General features: G+C 38.0%; 3 non-coding genes across 3 annotated transcripts; all 3 read left to right on the forward strand.

The window, feature by feature from the left end:
* Window positions 1-1884: 1884 nt before the first annotated feature.
* On the forward strand, window positions 1885-1958 carry Trnan-guu. The gene has a single exon. It is a non-coding gene; the product is annotated as a tRNA-Asn (tRNA).
* Window positions 1959-4115: 2157 nt separating this feature from the next.
* Window positions 4116-4189, forward strand: Trnan-guu. The gene has a single exon. It is a non-coding gene; the product is annotated as a tRNA-Asn (tRNA).
* Window positions 4190-9300: 5111 nt separating this feature from the next.
* On the forward strand, window positions 9301-9374 carry Trnan-guu. Its single transcript has one exon. It is a non-coding gene; the product is annotated as a tRNA-Asn (tRNA).
* Window positions 9375-10000: the final 626 nt, after the last annotated feature.

Raw genomic sequence — 10000 nt, forward strand, 5'->3', positions numbered from 1 at the left:
ACTCATGGCCGATGATGGCTAAAATTAGCCTTGTGGGGATGCCAAGAGCCCTTAACATCGCACATGTAGTGGAAAGATGTGCAACATTCTCAGACCAAAGACGTATGTACTTGTCTCCCCCATATACACTGAAGAATGTATTGGGGGAGGATTGTGACATAGAGGGTCTTATTAGTTTCCTTAGGGAGACTAATATTTTTAATAAATTTAATTATGCATAATGTTTATGCAATAATTTTATACACTTAGAGTATAATATTTATGCTTTGATTTTTAATTTGTTTATTGTTATTTATAAGAAATCTATTGATAGATTTTTAAAGTTTTAAACATTTTAATATTTCTGTTTAACAAGGTATTCGCCGCTAATGACCTTAGCTGTTGACGCGGCAGATAATTTTAAATAATCAATCAATCAATCGTGGAGCCCATTCAAAACCTGTTGGACCAGGGGAGGGGTTAGTTACAGTGTTGGTAGCTAACTTCTCCAATAAGGACCTGAAGGTGCCAGCTGGTGCAAAGCTGGGCACTTGTGAGGAAGTGGAGCATCCAGAAGAGACGTCGGGGAGCGAGGAGTTGGTTGGTGTGGGGCCGTTGCCTGACTTCCTCGAGGACTTGGCGCACCGGCTGTGGCGTTACCATGGGCCAGGAAGTTACTCCTGGGGCCATGGTGAAAAAGAAGATGAAGTTAGCCCCAGTAGCGGCGATGAGGACAGACGCTGACCGAGATGAGGACGAGCATTTGGACGGTGAGGGCGATGCAGCAGACGTCAATGGTGACCATGAGCCAGGTCTTGGGACAGGAGATACCCCTCTGGGTGCCACTGCCAATCTACCGCCGCCCACACCTCCTCCAGAGAGACCCCAGCGAGAGCGAAGAAAGCCGCGCTGGATGAAAGATTTTTGTGTTTCTGAGAACTGATTTTATTTAAATTTTCTGTAGCTTGTTTCAGGTTTAGATATGACAGAGCAGACGGGTCGTCTGCTTGATAGGGGGGGATAGAGCTACGCCAGTGGGTCTTTGTCTCTGTGCGAAACATGTGTTAACATGAAGGGACCTGGGCAAACATGACGCAGCTGGCTGTGAGCGGGGAGCGGAGGAACAAGCCAGGAGACGCGGTTGGGTGCTGCTCCTGTGAAGACCTCGTGTGTGCCCTTGTGACCTGATAAAACTTTGTGTTGCCCTGTTATAAGCTGTATTGTGCTGTGTGACATGCTGGTTTCCCCCTGTATGTGCCTATAGAAAATGTACGGGTAAATAACTTGTGTAAATAAAGGAAAAACTGTCATTTTGCCCTGCCTCGCCACTTGGCGTTTCCTCTCCTGGTGTTCTGGGACGCTGTGGTGTTCGGTGCCTCTTGGAGCTGTTCAGTGTTCACGACCCTGTGGATAACACGCCGTCTGCCTAGCCTGCCTTGTGTTGGTGGCAGAGAGACGAGGCTGCCGGCGTAACATAATTATTATCAGTATCATCCTTATCTTCGTTGTCACTTCCTCATCGTAATAAAAATGTTGATAATAGTAATAATAATTATTATATTAATATATTATGTTCTTTATTGTCATTATTATTAGTAGTAGAAATAGTAGTATATGTTCAACATGAGTTTTATTGGTTATTCAAAGTGAATTTCGACACAAATGTTGTATAAAGCTGACAAAGAAAGACTGAAATTAGATCACTTGACGGAAACCAAATTTCAGTATTCCGGTTTTCACTGCTAATGACTTAGGTGTTGACGCTGCAGATAATTTTAAATAATCTGTTTTTCATTCCCGGTTTTACACGCTGGAGAATACTTGAGTTGAACTTAGGCAATTTCTTGAGAATATAATAAACAAATAAAAAAAATATGAAATAAATACGTAAATTATGATTTTTAAGCCTCCGTGGCACAATCGGTTAGCGCGTTCGGCTGTTAACCGAAAGGTTGGTGGTTCGAGCCCACCCGGGGGCGTTACTTTTAAACAGCTCTGTGCATATGTAACATTCAAACCAAATGTTCAAGCACCGACAGAAATGGGACCTAACTGAACTGAACAATTAGAATTTGAGTAAAGGCTTTCACACTGCGTTCGCCACATAATACGTCTTCCTTCATAATAGATTCGCGAACACTACACTCTCGTTACGCATAGCAGTAGCAACACAAATAAAGTAAAAATAGAATAAACAAACAAACAGGAAATTGCCCAAGTATCATGCTGTCAAAGTATCAAAAACTTTATTACGACTTTTGAGAGAAATAAATATTATTGTTAATAGGGTACAACCTAAATGAATGCACTGATCTTGTACTCTGAAGTATGGCTGGCTATTGGATGAAGTAAGATTATATTTAACTGGTAACTACTAAAACTGTGATATGTTGGATTATCATTATCAAAGTTATTAAGTCCAGAAGAGTGTAAGTCATAAAGATGGAATGAAACAAACTGAGATTTTTTTTTCCCCTTTTATTAAGTTCGTGTAAAGCACACTAAAATGAGGTACTATTAAAAGTATAATTAGAATGGTAAGAAAAATTACAAGGTTCAATTTCCACCTCTGAAGATGGAAAGCCCATTGATTTTCTCTGTAAGCTTGTGCGTTGTGGGAAGAAAAGGGCGAAGGAATGAAGGTAGATGAGAATGTGCGAAAAAAGAGTAAGAGAAGGCGAAGAAAATGAGGAAGATCGACAAGAAAGTTAGGAAAGACAGATAAGAAAATGAGGAAAGATAATGAAGAAATTAAGTAAAATATAGTGAAGAAAATGAGGAACGACATTAAAGCAGACAAGGAAATATAGTAAAGCAAATGAAAATGACAGTAAAGAAAGAGGAAAATGAAAGTAAGGAAACGACTTTAAACTTCGCTCTATTTACACTTCCACTTTGTCCCTCATTTTACCACAGTAAGCCAATATTTTGTCTAATTTCCTCATCTGACCAACATTACAACCGAAGGAGTTACTACTGCATGGTAGAATAACATACCAAATTTATTCTGAATTACCAAACATAATTTGAGTAAAGTCCCAAAAGAAATAAAGAATTGTCAGAAAAATATGATTTTGCCTTCAAAATTTACAAAATTGTACAGATGAAAGCCCTGAGGAATTTATTAGTCATTTTACAGTCTAATAATCAGTGTAATTAGCATGTGTGACTTGCAAATGCAATATTAGCAATATTGTAAAAAAGGGCGACGATAATGATATAAATAATAATGTTAATAGTAATAATTATGACGATTTTAATTATCATTATCATTATTACTACTCCCATCATTATCATTACTGGCAATAGCAGTAGTAAGAGTATTAGTAGAATCATCATATAATTATCATAGCAATCATTATTACTGTTATTATCATTGATATTATAATAATAAGTATTGTTATTAGTATTGCTATCATTATTATTGTTATTATTATTATTATTATTATTATTATTATTATTATTATTATTGTTATCATCATCATCATCATCATTATAGTTGTTGGTGTTTTTCTTCTTAATCATCTTATCATTATCATCATTAACATTATCATAATTATTACTATAATTATCATCATCCTTATCCTCCTCCTCATTCTCAGTTTCATAAAAATAATGATTTTAATAACAGTAATAATATTAATAATTATTAGTAATAATGACAAAGATAACAACTATGATAATATTTATTATCATTATCATAATTATGTATTCAAAATGAGCTTTAATGGTCATTCAAAGTAAATTTCGACACGAATGCTGTAAAAAACAGACAAAGAAAGACTGAAATTAGATCACTTGAGGGTTTTCGCAGCTACTAACCTTATCTGTTAACTTGGATGCAGATAATTTTAAATAATCAAGTTAATAATCACGGTTTATTATTAGTTTATTAGGATTATTATTGTTTTCATTAATACTACTACTACTAATAATAACTACTATAGTATCATTTCTCTTCTTATTTTATTTTCCATTACTTCTTTGCTTACATTCATAACACTTTTATATAATCAATTTATCAACCCCGGTTTTACACACCTACCAACACTTGGCTTCAAACTAGGCAATTTCTTAAAGAAAATAGATCTATAACAAGAAAAAAAACTAAAAATACTGCAAATAACGTTTTTTAAGCCTCCGTGGCACAATCGGTTAGCGCGTTCGGCTGTTAACCGAAAGGTTGGTGGTTCGAGCCCACCCGGGGGCGTTACTTTTAGACAGCTGCGTTTATATGCTGTATTCAAACCAAATTACTTATATACCGGCTGAAAAGAGACGTGTCTGAACTAGACAATAATAAATGTGCAAAGGCCTTCACACTGCGTTCGCCACTGAATGTTTTTATTTATTTATCTATTTATTTATTTATTAATTACAACAGATTCCTGGACATTACACCGTCTCGATATATATATATATATGTATATATATATATATATATATATATATATATATATATATATATTATATATTTTGCATATCAAAAAGAACACAAAAATACATATTGCTTTTTTTTCTTTCATTTTTCCTTTTGTTATTTCAAAGTAAAAATCCAATTCTTTTTCTCTGTTGTACATTCAAACCGTATTTTTTTTTCTCGGTGGGGAAAAAGATAATGAGAAAACATAACAAGCAATGATAATTATTAATGACATTACTGCTTTTATTATTATGATATTCTTTATCATTATTATGCGTATGGTTTTATTATTATTATTATTATTATTATTATAAGTAGTATTCCTATCATTTATTATTATTACAATCATCATTATTATTTTTATTGCTATTATTATTATCATTAATTCAATTATTATTATTTATATAATCACTCATATTATTATAATTACTATGTCGATGACTGTGAAGATTATAACTATTATTATCCTCATTATCGTTATCACTATTTCTGTTACCATAATCATCATCATATTGTATTATATTGTTATCATTATTACCATTATTGTTATTATTATAATTTTTGTTATTACTGTTGTTATAATAATAATCATTATTACTGTTGTAATTATCATTATTATTGTTTTTATCATTATTGTTACTTTTATTATCAAGATTATTATCATTATCATTATTATTAATTTTATTATCAAGATTACTTTTTTTATCATTATTTTTATAATTATATTGTTCACACAGTTTTTTCTTCTTATCGTTATCATTGCTCTAGCTATTATCAGCATTATCATTATTATGATTATAATCATTGTTTTCATTATTGCTACTACTACCATTACTACTATTACTTATCTTTTTCTTTTCTTTTTCATATCTTTACTTATATTCGTAACAATTCTAAGTATCATGCTTGTCAAAGTATTTAAAACGGAAGTATTTGATTTATAAATATTATTGCCAATGAACAGCCTAATTGACTGTATTAATCTTGTTCTCTGAAATATGGCTAGCTATTGAATGAAGTGAGATCAGATTTAACTGATAACTACTAAAACTACTATAATATGATTCTTAAAACCTTTGGTAATCATTATAACCAAAGGTTTTAAGAATCATATTATTTTTGTTAATAAGTTCGTGTAAAACGCTCTCTAACCTTGTGAGTTGTCCGAAGATAAGGGTGATGGAATGAAGGTGGATGGGAAAACGAGTAAAGATAGTGAGGAAAACGAGGAAGATAATGGAGAAAAATTGTAAAATATAGTGAAGAATATAAGGAACGACAGTGAAGCAAATGAAGATAATGAAAAAAAGATAAAAAAGTGGTAAATTATAACGAGGAGAAGTCTTTAAACCTCATTCAATGTACACTTTCACTTTGTCCCTCATTATCACAGTAAGCCAATATTTTGTCCAATTTCCTTATCTGACCAGTATTACAACATTGAGATTAACTACTGCATGGTAGAATGCCTTCAAAATTTACAAATCACACTTCCACCAAAATTGTACTGATGAAATCCCTTAGGAGTTTATTATTCATTACTGTCATTTTATAGTTTATGAATAATCAGTGTAATTAGCATGTGTAACTTGCATATGCCGCGCGCTATTATTTGGTACAGGCCGTGGGAAATGTAACAAAATGTTTCTTTCATCATCATCATCATCACCAAGGGGCTAACGCCGACGGGGGCGCATGGCCGCATCCACCCTTCGCTTCCAGCCACGAGGATCCCTCGAGGCGAGTCGCCAGGCAGGCACACGGCCCATCTCTAATTCCTCGCGACAGGTCTCGTCGAGCTGCCCAAGCCATGATCTCCTAGGTCGTCCCCCAGGTCACCTCCACCCAGGGTTGTCTCGCAGAGAGACAACCTGGTGGGCAGGGTCGTCCATAGGGAAGCGAGCTAGGTGCCCATATAACCTGAGTTGGCGATCCCGGATTATGCAAGTAACAGGTCCCATGCCAGTCTCACGGTGCAACCGCCGGTTGGCCACGTGGTCCTGCCAACTGTACCCCATGATCCGGCGAAGGGACTTGTTACAAAAGGCATCAAGGCGAGACTCCAAGATACTGGATAGCGTCCAGGTTTCGCTTCCATACAGCAAAACTGGCAGTATCAAGGCCTTGAAGACATGCAACTTGGTCCTTCTGCATAGGTACCGACATCTCCAAACGCTCTTGTTGATCGAGTTCATGGCTCCTGTTGCCAGACCAATCCGTCTACTGACTTCCTGGTCTGACAACCCAATTGACAACCATTGACAACAATATGGACTACGCTACCAAGGTATGTAAAACTTTCTGTGACTTCAACGTCCTCGCCGCAAGCATGGATCGACTGAACGGATTCCCCTAACAGGCCCCCAAAGTCCTGAATCTTGGTATTGTCCAGGAGACCTCTAGGCCTAGGGGCTTCGCCTCATTGCTAAATGCATCAAGAGCCGCCACAAGTGACTCCAAGGACTCAGATAGGATGGCAACATCATCGGCAAAGTCAAGGTCTGAGACCTTAATATTGCCTAGTGTTGCTCCACACTGACTTTGGCTAGTAGCTCTGCCCATTATCCAGTCCATACAAGTGTTGAAAAGTGTTGGTGCAAGGACACAGCCTTGCCTCACCCCTGAATTAACAGGGAAGAAGTTCGACATACCCCCACCACACTTTACAGCACTTTCATTACCAGTATAGAGGCTTGCTATCAGGCCAATAATCTGTGTCGGAATTCCCCTGAGCCTCAGGATCTCCCATAGCGATTCCCGATGCACCGAGTCAAACGCCTTCTTGAGGTCGATGTAGGCTGCGAGCAGCCCACGACCAAACTCACAACGGCGTTCCACAATTACTCGAAGCGCTAGTATACGGTCTATTGTGGACTTGCCAGGAGTAAATCCAGACTGCTCCGGTCTCTGATGCCTCAGTAGGTGGTTGCGGATCCGTTTCAGAAGAATGTGGGCGAGAACCTTGCCTGGTATGCTGAGCAGTGTAATGCCACGGTAGTTGCTACAATCCCAACGATCCCCTTTCCCCTTCCAGAGAGGGATGACCACGCCCCACAGCAGGTCAGGGGGAATGGTACCAGACCGCCAAATGGCAGTCAGGACTGTATGCAGGCCCCGAGCCATAGGTTCACCCCCAGCCTTTAGCAGTTCAGCAGGGATATCACATATGCCTGCAGCTTTCCCACTCTTCAGCTTGGAAATTGCCAGCCTAACCTCTGTTAGGGTAGGAGGTTCCTCGCTGATGGGTGGGTCCGGCACAGGCACTGCAACATCGCTTGCATCCAAGCTAACTGTTGGAGGGTCCACCTGGTACAACTGTTCAAAATACTCAGCCCAACGTTCACGAACCCCAACATGATCTGAGATAATCCGTCCATCCGCTGATCGGACTGCAGTCATCTGTGAGGAGGGCTTAGGGTTCAGTTTTCTCAGGGCTTGGTAGGCAGGGCGAAGGTCATTTACCAAGAAATGGCCTTCGACCTCCTCAGCAAGATTCCTGATGAACTGTTCCTTGTCCATTCTCAGCAGTGTCCGAGCCCTACGCACCAAGGAACGACGCAAGACTTGATTCCCATTCAGCCGAGCCTTGCGACACGCTTCAGTGGCCTCTAATGTCTCCAGGGAGATGGAATTCTGCCTTGTCCTTGGGCGTACGGCAATGGACTCCTGAGCTGCTTCGAGTGTTACTCGAGCAACTGGGTGCGTCAGGTTGCTGGGTTTTGTGAATCGGTCAGAGACTACCATGGTGAACCCACGGGCACACTCCTCCTCCCTTAGTCTGTCCAAGTGAAACATCTTAGGGTGGCCACTGGAGGGACGGGGAGTTTTGAAGTGGACCCGCAGGGTACCCACAAGCAGCCTATGGTCGGTGCCACAGAACTCGGCACTCCGGTAAACCCTGCAGTTCTGGAGGATCCTCCATCGCGTGCTAACAAGAATGTGGTCGATCTCCTTGGCCACTGTACCCGTATCGCTGTACCAAGTCCAGCGATGCGGGTTGGAGCGCTGGTACCAGGAGCCAGAGATCCTCATTTTCTGGGACCTAGCAAAGTCCCGGAGAAGGAGGCTATTCTCGCTGCTGTGATCAGCTCCCGAGCCATGGGAGCCGACAGACATCTCGTAGCCAGTTCGGTCACAGCCGGATACCGCATTGAAGTCGCCCATATTAGCATTATTATGAAAAGGTGATGATAATGATATCAATAACAATAGTAATGATGATTATGACGACTATTATTATCACTATTGCTACTATTACAGAAGTAATAGCAGTAGTAATAGTAGAATCAGCATTATCAGTATTATGGTATTCGTTACCCATATATCATCATAACAGTTATTATTACTATTACCATTATTATTATAATCATAAAATTTTTTGTTATTATTATTATCTTTATTATTACTGTAGGTGGTATTGTTCTTCAATTTCTTATTATAATTATCATCATTAACATTATCATTATTATAATTATCATTATCCTCCTTATCTTCGTTGTCACTTCCTCATCGTAATAAAAATAATGATAATAGTAATAATAATTATTATTTTAATATATTATGTTTTTTATTGTCATTATTATTAGTAGTAGTAATAATAGTATGTATTCAACATGCGTTTTACTGGTTATTCAAAGTGAATTTCGACACAAATGTTGTATAAAGCTGACAAAGAAACACTGAAATTAGATCACTTGAGGGAAACCAAAGTTCAGTGTTCCGGTTTTCACCGCTAATGACTTTAATTGTTGTCGCTGCATATAATTTTAAATAATCAGTTTTTCATTCCTGGTTTTACACGTTGGAGAATACTTGAGTTGAACTTTTCTTGGCAATTTCTTGAAAATATAATAAACAAATAAAAGATATGAAATAGATACGTAAATTATGATTTTTAAGCCTCCGTGGCACAATCGGTTAGCGCGTTCGGCTGTTAACCGAAAGGTTGGTGGTTCGAGCCCACCCGGGGGCGTTACTTTTAAACAGCTCTGTGCATATGTAACATTCAAACCAAAAGTTCAAGCACCGACAGAAATGGGACCTAACTGAACTGAACAATTCATACTGCGTTCGCCACATAATACGTCTTCCTTCATAATAGATTCCCGAACACTACACTCTCGTTACGCATAGCAGTAGCAACACAAATATAGTAAAAATAGAATAAATAAACAAACAGGAAATTGCCTAAGTATCATGATGTCAAAGTAACAAAAACGTTATTACGACTTTTGAGAGAGATAAATATTATTGTTAATAAGGTACAGCCTAAATGAATGCACTGATCTTGTACTCTGAAGTATGGCTGGCTATTGGATTATATTTAACTGGTAACTACTAAAACTGCGATATGTTGGATTATCATTATCAAAGTTATTAAGTCCAGAAGAGTGTAAGTTATAAAGATGGAATGAACAAACTGATATTTTTTTCCCCCTTTTATTAAGTTCGTGTAAAGCACACTAAAATGAGGTACTATTAAAAGAATAATTAGAATGGTATGAAAATCACAAAGTTCAATTTCCACCTCTTAAGATGCCCATTGATTTTCTCTGTAACCTTGTCCGTTGTGGGAAGAAAAGGGCGATGGGATGAAGG

The sequence above is a fragment of the Penaeus monodon genome, chromosome 2 (assembly GCF_015228065.2).
Source record: "Penaeus monodon isolate SGIC_2016 chromosome 2, NSTDA_Pmon_1, whole genome shotgun sequence".
Taxonomy (NCBI): Eukaryota; Metazoa; Arthropoda; class Malacostraca; order Decapoda; family Penaeidae; genus Penaeus; species Penaeus monodon.